This window comes from Euleptes europaea, chromosome 8 (genome assembly GCF_029931775.1).
Source record: "Euleptes europaea isolate rEulEur1 chromosome 8, rEulEur1.hap1, whole genome shotgun sequence".
NCBI lineage: Eukaryota > Metazoa > Chordata > Lepidosauria > Squamata > Sphaerodactylidae > Euleptes > Euleptes europaea.
In genome coordinates this window covers 47076221-47091458 of record NC_079319.1, presented here as the reverse complement: position 1 = coordinate 47091458, position 15238 = coordinate 47076221, and the positions used below count along the sequence as shown (strand labels likewise).

General features: G+C 44.3%; 1 protein-coding gene across 4 annotated transcripts in view; it reads right to left on the bottom strand.

Annotated features, from left to right (window-relative positions):
• The window catches only part of NOL4 (nucleolar protein 4), a 156700-nt gene that overhangs the window by 27571 nt on the left and 113891 nt on the right, over positions 1 to 15238 (bottom strand). The gene's annotated exons all lie outside the window — the stretch shown is intronic.

The window sequence follows — 15238 nt, the reverse complement described above, 5'->3', positions numbered from 1 at the left end:
ATTGCAGGAAAAGCCACTAAATCTGATCCCGAATATATCCAATATATTCAGGTACCGTTTGGTATATCCTGAGACAGCAATTTAAATTTTAAAGCTCCAAGACTGCTTTCCCCCCTTTTGAACATTAGGAGGGAGAGGGAAGGAGGCAGATGTCACATAGGGCTGTTGAAAAAAAATTCGGTAAAATTCGGATTCAGCAAAATTCAGCCCATTTTTATTTGGGAAATGCCGAAGTCTGCTCCCCTGCTTTGGGTCCGTGCAATTCGGCTTGAGATCCGGAGTTCGGGGAAAAATTCGGCCGAATAAAGCCATTAAAAACACAATCGCACCTTTCCGCGGCTCCAGGGGGCATTTTTGGGGGGTAAAGGTCCCAAACTTTCAGCCTAGCTTCAGGGGACCCTTCTTGCAAGAACCCCCAAGTTTTGTTAAGATTGGGTCAGGGGAGCTGAGATATGGGCCCCGAAAGGGGTCCCCCCTCCTTAATGTGCATCTCTGACAATGGGGGTTTGCAATTAGCAGAGCTTGCCGCCTACTCCCGAACAAACAGCTGAGCTGGGGGAGCAAGGGTGGGGCAGGTGCGAAGAAGTTTGCAAACCATGCAAAGCAACACGTTTGCAACCATGCAACCCATGCAAAGCAACACGTTTGCAACCATGCAAAGCAACACCTGACGCCTGGGAGTTTGCAAACCATGGAAAGGGACAGACGCACGCTAGCTATGCATAAGGAGCAGGAGGGGTGGAATTTCCCCTTTTGCATCGGACCCGGGACCAGGCAAATGCATTCTTTAAGTCACAATTTGAAAACCAGTTTTGAGCAAGCATCAAAATAGACCTAACCGATCTTATGAATGAGGGGAAACCGGAGGACACACAACTGAAGCCCCCCCTCAAACCAGGGAGAGAGAGACTCGAGGGGGCACACACACCCCAGGCAGAACGGGCGAAAGCTCCCTTTGGCTTCCCCCCCATCCACAGAAACTGCTCCCTCCCCACACACACACAGACTCTGCTTCCCCCCCACACACACAGGAGAAAAATTATAGAGAAAAGCCCCAAAATGGGTCTTACTGTGGATGTCTTCTGTACCATCTTCTTCGCACCTGCCCCGCCCTTGCTTCCCGCAGCTCAGCTGTTTGTCGGGGCTGGGAGCTTTGGGCGTGGGAGGCAAGTTCTGCTAATTGCAAACCCCCATTGTCAGAGATGCACATTAAGGGTGGGGGGGACCCCTTCTGGGGCCCATATTTTACCCCCCCCGATCCAATCTTTACAAAACTTGGGGGTTCTTGCAAGAAGGGTCCTCTGAAGCTATGCTGAAAGTTTGGCGGCTCTACCCCCAAAAATGTGCCCCCTGCAGCCACGGAATGGCTCGAATGTGCACACACACCCTCCCCAAGGGGGATATCTCTCACACACAAACAGATACTCTCTCTTTCTCTCCCCAGGCCGCGCAGCAGCTGGGCTCATGCACCCAATCGCGACTGATTGGCCAGAAGAAGACCCAGCTTGGCCACCGATTGGCCACGAGAGAATGCTGCTTACTAACTGACGGTTATGCTGCTGTGCCGAACCCTGAATTTGCCGAATTTATTCGCTGAACACCCCAAACTTGCTGAATTCGGCTCCCCGTTTTCCCATCTTTTTTGAGTTCGGTTCCATCCGAACTAAAAACCACCGAATCAGGGGAAATTCGGCTGTTTTTCGGTTTGGGATGAACCGAATCGACAGCCCTAATGTCACAGGCAAGTGGGATTGCACACTACGGAGAACCAGTGTTAGTGTGCATATTTGTGTGTGTGTCAGTGTCTTACAGGTCTGTCTGGCTGTATCTGGTTCTTCGGGGCTTCTGTGAATTGCCATTGGTTCTATTGGACTTGGACTTCCATGTTGTCCCTGGGTTCTGCTGGGCTTCGGTGGATTGTCATTGGTCCTGTTGGGCTTGCAAAAGTTCCCCCAACCCCTCTGCTTAAGTTTGTTCTGCTGGTCTTCTGTGGATCGACACTAGCTCTGTTGGGCTTGCAAAAGTTCAAGATTTATATGATCATTAAATTTCACAATGTTTTGGCTGTTATTACTTCTTGTGATTAGCAAAAATGCCAGCTACTATGGCTCTGTGTTCTGAAAAACACTTTGGACCAAAATAAAGAGAAGTGTCTTATCCTGTCAATTATTATTAAGAATCTATACTTTTTACAGTTTTATAACCTATACATAATTCTAGAAATAGTAATGTATACATTAATGTTCATTTAAGTGTTGTATTTCCCTCTAAAATGGCAAAAAGTATAAGAAACAAACATACAGATTTGTTCCCCTGTAAAGCTTTTTCATTTCATTTATCAAATTCCATATTTTTCCTTGCAGAGGATTGCTGGATAAATCACATATCACCGTTTCATTAAACTGTTTTCCACCCTGAGTGTTAAAAGTTTGTCAGGTACTAGCAAAATATTGCTAGTTTTGGCAGTTTAGGGTTTCAGGCACACTGCCATCTTTTCTGAATATTCTGGTCAGCAAGTCAGACTATGTTAAATACAAATCCCTCCAAAGTTATTGAGCCGGCAACAACATGGTAAATGAGGTATGTTTCGAGTGATACACGTGGGGGGGACCCTATCTTCATATATACACTGATGGGGTTTGAACTGATGGTGACTAACAAGAAAAGAGATGTTGGGGCCTTGTTGGAAATACCAGTGATCCCCTGCAGCAGGCTTTCAGGTGGCACCTAGAGTTGCCAACCTCCAGGTGGGGCTGGGATTCACATGGAATTATAACTGATTTCCAGGCTACAGCGATCAGTTCTCTTGGGCCTTTTATGCATGGCTGTTTCCTCACGGAACACCCCCCCCCCTGCAGACGGCTTTGGGGCTTTGCTTTGATTATGCATGCCTTTTCTGAAGATCAGAGGTCACCTCGCTCTCCCAGCACATTTCCACACATTTTGTCCGCGTTTTATGGATACTGATAGCAAAGGAAACAGCCTTGCATAAAAGGCCTTGGTGAAAATGGCATTTTCAGAGGGCAGAGACTATGACATACCACATATTCTAGATGAGATCACTTCCCAAACATCCCCCTTCACAGGCATAGCCCCCAAATCTCCAGGAATTTCCCTAGGCTGGAGCTGGCAGCCCTAGTGCTAGCTGAAGCTGCTGAAGATAGGGGGAGCCAGGACAGCCCCAGGGGAGGGGGCTGTGGCTGAGTGGTACAGCATCTGCTTGGCATGAGGAAGATCCCAGGTTCAATTCCCAGCATCTCCAGTTAAAGGGACTAGGTAAGTAGGTGATGAGAAAGACCTCTACCTGAGACCCTGGAAAGCCGCTGCAGGTCTGAGTAGACAATACTGACTTCGATGGACCAAGGGTCTGATTCAGTATAAGGCAGATTCATGAGTTCATGTGTTCATGTGTGACAATCCATTCTGCAAACAGAGTTCTCCCCCACTATTCTTAAGATCCACCCCATAAGGAGAAATAAAGATCTTTTCTATTCTGTGTAGCAGTGAATAACCAAGGAATGTGTCTCTAATTTAGTAGTCTTGGTGTAGTGTAGTATTGTCTTTCCTTGTAATGGTTTCACTCATCAGCAGCTATTAGTTTCTTGTGAACTTTTGAGGGAAGGATCTCTGTTATGTGCTTACATTAATCTACAGGAGGTGTCTGGTAGGTGGATTGTAGTCCCTTACTGCAACAGACTGGCCTTCTCTTCCACTTGGATGATCCTATACAAATAGTAACCATGGCCAAAAAAAGACATAATTTCTTTTGTAAAAAAATAATGTACGCCTGTCAAAATATATAAAACACAAGATAAAAAAATATCTTCCTGAAGCATGTTTATACCAAATCATCGGTTAATAAGGTACAGTACACAGTGTGCTGCAGTTGATAAAAAAATTAAACAGTAGCAGTGCAAAAAAGAAATGGGCATATTAATATAAATTACAATATTCTGCAAATATGCCCCTTTTATTTTTTCTCGAAATGTGAGATAATGTAATTTTTGTGTCTTCCCATTACTATGCAAAGCACAATATAACACAGGGCTGAGGCATAATCTTTCCATATTTATTTAATATAATTTCACTTCACAGCTTGATCGAAGGCCAAAAAAGCTAAAGTGATGGTTATATAAAATCTGTTCAAGGCATGAAATAACTCTTTCATGAAACTGATTTGATAGGGTAATTTTTTTGAAAATGACTCTTCTTGCCTAACAGACAAATTTATTTAACATATCTCTGGGAGGTTAACTGATAGAAAGGAATATGACTGCAATGGAGTGTGTTTCCATCAAAGCCAATGGCTAGCCAGGGCATAATTGCATGCTCAGTCATATGATATTTGGAGCAATCAGGATGTTTAATTATACAAAATTCAAAGAACTCTGCACAGATGAATTTAATATGTTCTGAATTACTACCAACTCATTCCTTGGGCTAGATCCAACAGCTTTTCTGCTTTGACCACCCCAAAAGGCTTTGCCAGGATAATAGTAGCAGTAGCAGTAGCAGTAGAAGAAGAAGAAGTAGTGGAGGAGGAGGAGGTTTATTTAACAAAATATTTTTTAAAACAAAATCAGCCATGGCGATGCAGTATTTCTGGAAGTAAAACTGGAAGTGCCATCATCAAGTGCACAAACAGCACTGGCCCCAGAATGGCTGGATGGATTGGCAGGCAATTGCCCACCAATACCACCCACCTGGCAACCCTAGTGACTGGCCCAAGGTCACCCAGCTGGTTTCATGTGTTGGAGTGGGGAAACCAACCCGGTTCTCCAGATTAGAATCCACTGCTCTTATCCACTACACCACGCTGGCTCTCTGATAGCGAAATTCCTTGCTTTAGATGCATTTAGCTGGCTACTGTTGGACACTGATGGTGGACTAGATAAATAATTGAACTGGCATGGCTTTTATTTTCTAATGAACCCTTATTCGCAAGGCTCTTATTTTGGGCCACTACAGCCAGGATATGGGTTAATATTGGGGGGGGGGTATTTATTTTAACACAACTTCACAGGCATAGTGATGAACCTTAAGTGATTAAGGTTCATGGGCAGAGTCAAGATTATTATGATAATGCTTCACATTTATTGTCTGCTCTTTTGCCAAGCACCTTGGAATGGCTCTGCAGCATTATAGCAACCAGTAAAATGGATTAGAGTGACTTTCCTGAGGCTACTCACAGCACATTCCTGACCAGAATGCCTGCGCTGGGCTTAGGCCTGCGCTGGGCGGCGCTGCCTCCTAAGGAGGTTTCGGCCCTGCCAAAACCAACGCCTGGCGCAAAAAATCTGTGCAACCCTCATATCTCAGTCAAAAAAGGGGGCGTTCCCAAGCAGTAATGGTGCCCCTCCCCCGGCCGGTGACGTGACACCCCGGGAACGCCTCCTGTGACGCCGGGACACCCTGGGAACACCTCCCAGGATGCCAACATGGCCTTTGCTGGCATCTGGACGCCGGTGGCAGACTCCATCGGCATTCGGTTCCAGCGCTGCCATGGCAGTGGCCAGCAACCGACGTCCGGCCACAAACGCCAGCGCTCACCACCCGGATGCCAGCGCTGTGGGCTCTTGCACCGGTGCAGGCCTTCGCTGGCCTCCAAAGGCCTTTGGTTCAGGCCGCCAGCGCATCTCAGGAATGTGTTGTCAGTGTCTTTCACAATGAAGTAAGGATTTGAAGCTGAGTTTTCCTATGTATGATTAATACTCCAGCTACTACAGCACATTGGTTCTCAGGTTACATGAGGCACACAATTAGATAAGGCACATGGTCACGGGGATCATTCCCCAAACTTCTGGTTAAAAAAATGTTGGAGGGATTTTGAATGGAGAAATGGCTTCTTAACCATTTTTCCTCCAGCCATTTTCCCACTCAAATTACCTGCCCACACTGACTTTCTTCCCAAAAAGAGAACATATGGGGGCTTGAACCTTTTACATCAACAGATGGGGGGTGGATTTTGATCAGAAAAGGGATGAGAAAGCAGCTCCCTTATTGTTTCTCTGCTTAAACTTATACCTTTTTTGAAGCTGCTTTCAACTATTTAAAAAAAATCAAAGGAAAGATAATGCCTAGTTGGCATGCATAGTTTGGACTTCAGTGCACATGAACTGCTAAACCATAGCCCTGACTAACCTTGGTATATGACACACTTATAATTTTTTTAATTGCTGTCAGCTTCTAGCTGATGGCAAGAAGCTCTTATGATGGGGCCATCATTCACAAAAACGGGCTATTTGCTGCCACAACCAAAATTAAATGTGGAATAGGATAAGGTTGCACTGTTCCATAAAGCAGTCATGATCCTAGCTAGTATTCAAGATCCTCAGGAAGTGTGTGCTCTTAGTGTCTCATATTTCCAAGGTATATCCAAACACAATAAGAAGCAGCTGAGGTGGTAAAATTACGCCCATAACTGTCAGCAACAGACATTTCCCTTCATAACTATAACCAAAGAGCTGTTATAGTTATGAAGGGAAATGTATACCTCTGTCTCCTTCAGACAGAATCTGTTAATGAAATACTGCTGGTAAAAACCAAGAGGTCTTTCTCATTAAAACCTCTGTGGGCCCTTCATCAAATTACTGTCAGAATTTCTATCCTAAGCGTTTACTCAAATAGTATTCCTTGTTATAATTTGGGGCCACTGATTTCTGTAATGAACTTTCAGAATCTTTGCAAGCCAGCAGCAGCAGCTAATGGGGTGGGACAAAGGGAATACCCCAGCCTCTGAAGGTTGCAGCCTTACTGGTGAGCAGCAGGAAGCAGCAATGGAGCAGCCAATTGCTGCAGCACTGTACAGGCATACCGTTTCTGAGTGGCTCACAGACAATGCATGGACATGCCTGCAGCCATTGCCTGGCATCTCTGTTGCCACCTCCCATCTAGGGTTGCCAGGTACCTCTTGGCAACCAGTGGGAGATGGGGGGGTGGGGATGAACTTACAGGCAGTAAATGTAGTCTGAGGCCTCCGGCATCTGCAACGCTGTGATGTCATTTCCAGTGTGCACCGGAAGTGTCTTCATCGCATCACTGACAACTGTGGGGACGCTCTGGTATTTGGGCAAAATATGGTAGAAGCATTTTTACCATAGAGTTTTGCCCAAATACCAGAGTGTTCCCACAGTCATCAGTTATGTGATGATGTCACTTCCGGTGCACGCCAGGAATGTGGACATGGGAGGCCTCAGACTACATTTACTGTACATAAATTCCCCCGCTGGCTGAGCAAAAGGTGCTGGAGGGCAGGGCGCTTAAGACAGGGATCCCCAGCTACCAGCGGGGTGTGTGTGTGTGTGTGTGTGTGTGGCAACTCTACTCCCATCACCCACCAGCAGAACTACCTACTTTTGGCTGGGAAATTCCTGGAGATTTAGGGTACAGTCTGGGGAGGCTGGGGTTTGGGGAGGGAGGAGCCTCACGGGGTATAATGCTATAGAGTCCACCCCCCAAAGCAGCCACTTTCTCCAGGGAAACTAATCTCTGTAGCATGGAGATTAGCTACAATTCAGGGAGATCTCTAGACCTCACCTGGAGGTTGGCAACCCTACCCGCCAATAAGGGTGTTCCATCTTCCCCTCCCACTTCCGCAGCATACAGTAGTGGAGGCTTGTATATTCCCTGTGCCCATCTCCACTATTGCAAACTCTGAAATATTAGCTGCAGATTCATTTTCAGTTATGCCTTTACCATCTGCTTCCCCCACCTTTCTTGAAGCATATGAATTTTGATAAATGGAGCCATTCTTTTTCTTCTACGTTTCTACATGGAGCAAACCAAATTCTGGCTGCAAGAAAGCTCACGGCAAATCTCTCACCGGCATCAGTGGGAATAAGAGAAAATCCCATTACTCTCATTTTAAATTTCATGCACACTAGCCAAGCAAATAATTCTGATTCTGTTTTACTTTTCTGTTCTTTGTATTAGCCTCATGTTAAGAAAGATGTTGCAAAAAGAATGGTTTCATGGCCACAAAGTTATCTTCAGGCCATTTTGTATATTTTACTATTTTTAATTTTTTTAATATTTATGCCAGTGGCTAGAATGTTGTTATTTTGTGACAGTATATTGGTTTACCCATTTTTTTAGTGCAACTGCCAGTCATTGAGAGGTATTGAAAATAACGTTTGTGTTAACATACACATTCAAGTAAACTCCTCAAAGACACTATTTCTGTGCAGTAATTTGGCCTCTCTAATGTATCAGTGAGTGCTTTAACTGAATTTATATTTTGCTACACTTGTCATTCTGTTGTTGCTAGTTTTATTTGTTTGCCCAACAAATAAAAGAGCCCCGTGGCGCAGAGTGGTAAGCTGCAGTACTGCAGTCAAAAGCTCTGCTCACGACCTGAGTTCGATCCCAATGGAAGTTGGTTTCAGGTAGCCGGCTCAAGGTCGACTCAGCCTTCTATCCTTCTGAGGTCGGTAAAATGAGTACCCAGCTTGCTGGGGGTAAAGGGAAGATGACTGGGGAAGGCACTGGCAAACCACCCCATAAAACAAGTCTGCCTAGGAAACGTTGGGATGTGACGACACCCTGTGGGTCAGGAATGACCCGGTGCTTGCACCTTTACTCTTGTCATTCTGTTGTTGCTATTTTTATTTGTTTGCTATGTTTTTAACTGATTCTGTATTTTAATATCGGCTTTGGTTTTTCTTTTGAAGAGACAACAATGGGTGGATGGATGAATAGCTAGAGTGGCAAAACAAGACTTGGGAAAACTGGGTTCAGATGTGTGATGGAACTCACTGGGTGACTTGACCAGTTACTTTCCCTCAACCCAAACCTTAAACTATCTCAAAGGGCTATCTGTTGTGAGAATAAAATAGGAGGCCTCATGTACTCGTTCCTGAATTTCATGGGTGATGGGTGGGATGACAATGTAATATTTTTAAGTCGATAAAGCCCCCTTAGCTTGGCCAAATTAAACTGCTTTCACAGAAAGGTCTGGAAAAATAGGACAAATGCATGATGGCTTCTGGGATTCTCCACTGAAGGTGCAGATTCTTTTTGAAATCTGAGTACATACAAAATTGTTACCCCAATATCAATTTCCTCACCAAAAAAAGAGAGGCAGTGCTCATGTATCATTCCTGAGTATTTCCATTGTTTCAAATTGGACAAAAAATATATGAGACTGCGGTATACAAAATCTTTGAGCTAGTTATTTCCCTTTTGCATGCAGCTCAGATTCAGGAAGAGTTAAGCATAAAAGTATGCTCTGCACACAGAAGTCTGTTTCACATGGCTAATTGTGACTAAATGTGCGCGAGGGAACTGCACAACTTGTTCACTTGCTGCCCAAAGTGTTTGACAACTGGAATATTAAACAGTGGATTTGTGTTTTTTATTGTTCTTTTGCCTTCTTAAGCATAACTTTCAGTAAAACCAAACAGACTTTAAAATCCTTGAGATTTCACCTCCCTTTGGCATATTGATGTAATTCTTCTAAGTATGTGTTAACTGTATATAACCCAACATTCCTTTGTTTGTGGTAAAAGGGATTAAACTTTCCCTGTATTTAACCTGATGTTCCCCGAGAGAACAAAGAAATATTTGGATACAAAATGTACCAAGAAGGAAGCAAAGGCTTTATTCCTGGCTTAGTACTCCACAGTACGTTTTTCTTTTTTAGTTTTTGTGTAAGTATTCTGTAATGTAAACATAAAAAAGCAAACAGATGTATCACTTGAGAATGCAGAACAAAAGAGAAATAACAGAAAGTACATCATGCACTGTAACTGAGTTTAACAAAGAGAACAGATTGCTATCAAACCTAAATAAGATGAAGGGCAGCAGTGAATACAGGTTGTTAAGGAGAACCCAACCAGATCTTATTCAGGTACTTTGAAAATAATGCAATTTTTGTGAGAGTTTGACTGCTTCATAGATATTTACTATCAGGTTGCCACATGAATCCTCCCAATGTATGAGAATGCACAAAGAAATGGAACGTGTCCCCCACAAAAAACACAGGAAATTATTTGCCATTTTTCATGCTTCCTTCCTGATTCCTTCCATAGGAGGGAATAATATCTTCTCTATCCTCACATCATTCTTCATCTGTTGGGCAAACTTCACAATTTCAGTTACTCAACACAAATATCTTGGCAACCAGCAAGGGCTACTATTGCTGTCAAGTCTGGCAATTATTCAGACTGCATGTGTCATCTGCAAAACTAATTTGACAGGGAAAAAATCCAATTAAATTCTGTAATTTTGCCTTGCACAGAATTAAGATTCTCGCATTCAAATGACCAGTTCAGCCTCATTATAGCCTGCTTGTCTTGTCACTACAGATGGCCACTTTGCACATTACAGAAGGGCAGACCAATCCTTATGGGGAGGTAATTACAATGGGCATGGGGACGGCATCACTGCGCCACCTCCTGAGCAGCTTGCAGTGGCACAAAAGCTAAAATAAAATGAACCCCCCCCAAGCCCCATGAAACTCCTCCATAGTTTCCAAACTCAGCACTTGCAAAAAGGGTGTTCCTGGGCTGAAAGGGCTTTGGGAACACCCTAGGACAGTGGTGGCGAACCTATGGCACGAGTGCCAGAGGTGGCACTCAGAGCCCTCTCTGTGGGCACGCGAGCCGACGGCCCCGGCACAGAGTTTGCCTGAGTTCATTCTCCCGGCTGAGGAGGCTGGGGACCTGCGGTGCCTTCCCGGCTCCTCTGGGAAGCGCCGGGCTCCTTCCCAGTACCTTCTCCACAGTTGCCGGCTGCGCGCTCCAGAAGTGAAGACAACGACAAGCCTTCTGCCAAGGACTGGAAGAGGCGGAGCCGGGACAAGGCTGGACCGGGAGTGGGATGCCTGGGCGGCTGTCTGCGGCAGGCTGGTTGGTGACTGCAGGGCAGGGGGTTGGCAGTGAGGGCCGAACGGGGGCCCGCCTGGCGTTTGTGCTGGAGCCAAGCCCTTCGCTTAGCTCGGGTTTCCACTCTGCTCGTTCATGCAACCGAAGGTGCCTCTGAGCGCATGCAGAGGGCTGTCCCCACCATCAGCCCCGCCCCCGCATAACAGTCTTTTTTAATTCGTATGAAGATAACAGTTGGGAAAAGAACCAAACTGAAGGGGTGGGGGCTATGCTCCAGCTGCTTTCCTTCCCCCGCTCGGCTGCCCATGCAGGGTTGCCAACCTCCAGGTAGTAGCAGGAGATCTGCTATTTCAGTTCACCTGGAGAAAATGGCCGCTTTGGCAATTGCTCTATGGCATTGAAGTCCCTCCCCAAACCCCACCATCCTCAGGCTCCACCCCAAAAACCTTCCACAGGTGGCAAAGAGGGACCTGGCAACCCCTAGCCCCATGTGGACTTCTAGCTGTGTTGGCACTTCGTGATAAATAAGTGGGTTTTGGGCTGCAGTTTGGGCACTCGGTCTCTAAAAGGTTCGCCATCACTGCCCTAGGAACACCTCCTGTTGCTGCCTGCCTGCTTGCCTCTTTCAGAGAGAACTCTGCGTGTGGGCGTTGAGTAAAACGGTGCCTGGAGGCATGCTGCTCTTGCTCATGAGTAGAACAGCTGGCTTTACTCATGAGCAAGGCTTGCAGACTTGTTGCTCTTGCTCATGAGTAGAATGGTTGGCTTTACTCATGAGCAACTGTTGGTTCAGGCAGGAGGGAAGCTCCTGTTGCTGCCTGCCTGCTTGCCTCTTTCAGAGAGAGCTCTGTGTGTGTTGAGGGGTATGTGCAAAACGGGGCTTGGAGGCATGCTGCTCTTGCTCACAAGTAGAATGGCTGGCTTTACTCATGAGCTGTTTACTCATGAACTGCAATGGTTGGTTGCAGTTTGAAGCTGTGTGTGTGTGTTCAGTGCCGTCAAGTCGCTTCCGACTCATGGAGACCCTATGAATTGATGTCCTCCAAAATGTCCTCAAGGATAAATTTTCTGAAGCTGGTATTAGCACATTTTACCAAGGTTGGGGTCCGAATTACCCCCAATTTAAGGCTTTTGCTGCTAAAAAAATAATAATCTATGTTTGGGACAACGTGTGGCAGCATTTGGACTTACCACAGCAAGCAACCCCAAGAGTCCCCAGACATTGCAGCACAGGTCGCTACAACAAGGAGGAGGCAAGATGGGGAGGCAAAGCCTGAAGCTACAGCTTGAGCAGGAGAAGCCAGAGCTAAGACAATGAGAGATGGGGAGAAGCAGAGGTGAAGCTGGTGTGGAGGAGAATGGAGCCAGACGAGGGTGAAAAATAGGATTTCCACTTCTCACGGGTACTACTTTCATGTTTATGGAATACCTTTCAGTCAAAATAGTTTACAATAAAAACAAGTGCAAAAACAATCCACAATTAAAACAATCAAAATCTTGAAAAAAAAATCCAAAAACCACAAGGTCTAACCAAATAGCAACAACAGCAGGGCAATCAAAATATAGCATAAAAATAGGAAACAATAAGAATAATTTGCTTAATATAACATCTGAAGGCCCAGTGGAAAAGGTATATTTTTGCTCCCTCCCCTCAAATTAAGAAAGACCATGCCAGCCAAGTAAAGGGTTTTTCCAGAGGTCAGGGACACCACAGAAAAAGTCCTCTCTTTGTTGAATAAGGTTTCCACAATTATTGATATCTGAAGGACCGTCTCTTTCCATAAGTCCCTGTGCACCAACTATGGTCTTCAGGCAACCATCTGCTGGCTATCCCACCACTTGGGGTGGCCCATTTGGCATTGACCAGGGCACGGGCCTTTTCCATTGTGGCTCCTGCTCTGTAGAATGAGTTCCCTGAGGCGGCGAGGGGGGCCCTACGTGGAGATCTTCGGGAGGCTCTGCAAGGCTTGCTTGTTTGCCAGCGCTTTTCAGGGAGTTTGAATGGCTGGCATGGAGGGGGGGAGAGATTTGGGGCTTGTTACTTTATTCTAGTTTTAACTGGTATTTGTAAAAACTATTGTTGTAAGCTACCTTGAACCGCAAAGAAAGGTGAAGTATAAATATTTTAATAAATAAATACCTAGTGCAGAGCTTTAAAGGAAGATCTAAATACCGTGGAATGGGCTTATGTGGGTACTCTCTGAGCTCTCTAAGACATAGACCAGCACTTTGAATTGGGCACAGCAGGAGACAGACAGATAATGAAGATGCTTCAGAACAGTGTACCTTCGTGTTGGCTTACACACATCAGTAGATTAGCAGCCAAATTCTAAACCAGTTGAAGTTTCTGGACCATTTTAAAGAGCAAACTGTGAATTACAGTAATCTAATCTAGAACTCAGCAAAGCATGAAGGACAGCAGCTTTCAATCACAAGTGTAGCTGGCATATCAATAAAAAGCACACTGAGCCACAGCTAGACACACAAGAGCACTTCCGTATCCATGAATATATAAAAACTGTAAAACTAATAATCTCAAGCACGCATTTCCCCAAACTACCAAACTTCCTATCATGATCATCTCTGTTTTTTTCTAAATGATTCACTCATTAAGAGAGGTTGAACACACACACAACCTAGATCAGCTGATCAATCTATCAAGTATATATATATTTAATACTGTCCTTCCTTTAAGGAGCTCAGGATGGTGGTATACATGGTTTTCTCTTCCCTATTTAATCCTAACAACAACATCTGAGGTAGATTAAGCTGAGGGAATGTGACAGGCCCACGGTCTCCTGTGATGTTCACTCCATATCTCTGGAGGTTTTTTGAGCAATGATTTCATGTAGATCATAAAAAAATAGGCAACTATGTTGAGCCCTTAAGAACTCCATAGCACAATTCACATAGGGAGAAACAATGATTTCTAAACACCCCTTCCGGAATCTACCTGCCAGGTAGTCGTGGAATCATTACTGCCCTGAACAATCTGCTCCCGCAGATGGTCCAGAAGCATACCATTGTCAATCATATTGAAAAGCCACTGGGATATCAAATAGAATCAGCACATGTGCAGTCCCACATTGGTTCTGGGAAAGAACTATAGTTCTGTTCCTTTAGTCTATAGTTTTGGTTGTTGTTTTTTAAAAAGAAAACCAAATACTATTTGTATACTAAGATTCAAAGCTGCTTATCATAGGCACTGTTTTCTGCCAGTAATGTGGTGTCATCTGCATATCTCATTTGCTTTTTAATGCTTCTTCCACCAATTTTCACTCTATCTTACTCTATATCTAATCCAGCTTTCCTTATGATATGTTCTGCATATAGATTGATTATATATAGGGACTATATGTAGGCATGGTAAGTGAATAAGACAAAGAAGACAGAGCTGGCCAGCTCTGCTAGGAACACCTTGCCTTTAGAGCAGGTGTGGGTTTCTAGTGACCTCTACCATTCTTCCCTGTCTACTCTACCCCTTACAGAGCTACACATGTGTGGCATAATTATGCTACCTCCCCCAAAAAGGTCAGAAAGCAGGTGCTAGAACAGGACTGCTGGTGTCTACATCCTCAACAATGGTAGGACCATAATGGAGTCACAACTGCTCCAGAACTATAGTAGACAGTAGACAGCATGAGTAGACAGCAGCTAACAGATTAGGCTGTAAAACAAAATGCCTGTGATACACAGTACTATTTGTGGTGGCTATTTTTTCCTGATGGTGAACACCAATTTTTTGTGTGTGTTTTTTTTAAAATTAAATAATTATAATCTATGTTTTATTAATGCTTTCACCCCCTTTTGTAAACTATGACAAGCTTTTTTCCAGAATATCTACGTGCTCTTGATAAACATATACTAATTTCTTGGTAGCCTCTACAAGTAGAAGATTAAAGCCTGCAATGTGAGATGCCCTACAATGTTAATGTCTAATAAAGTATAATATACCACACATCTTTTCTAAGAAAACTACCTACTTTATCACTTTCTTCAAGGTAACCTCAGATGCCATAGTATGCCATACAAACCAGCAACTCAACAGCATTCAATATATCATTAATTCTGATTCTGGTACCAGGAAAGAATGGCACAATTCTCACAAAGAAGAGACACATTTGTCAGAAAAGTTCCATTTCTTTGTCACCTCAGCAAATGGTTATAGGTGCACATTAGCTGTTCCCAGTGTAGTAATAATTCATTATGTCCTCACAGTATCTAAAACATTTACCAGTGATCACAATTAAAATAACATTTTTTTTCCTGGGAGACTAGTACAGCATTTTTAAAAATAGCATATTTATCTTTCTATCTCATGTTCATCCCACCCTCTCTCCAATGACCCTAATATGACATAATGGAGACTATCTTATTTTATTCTCATGAAAAAATCTGAGGTAGGTTAAATTAAG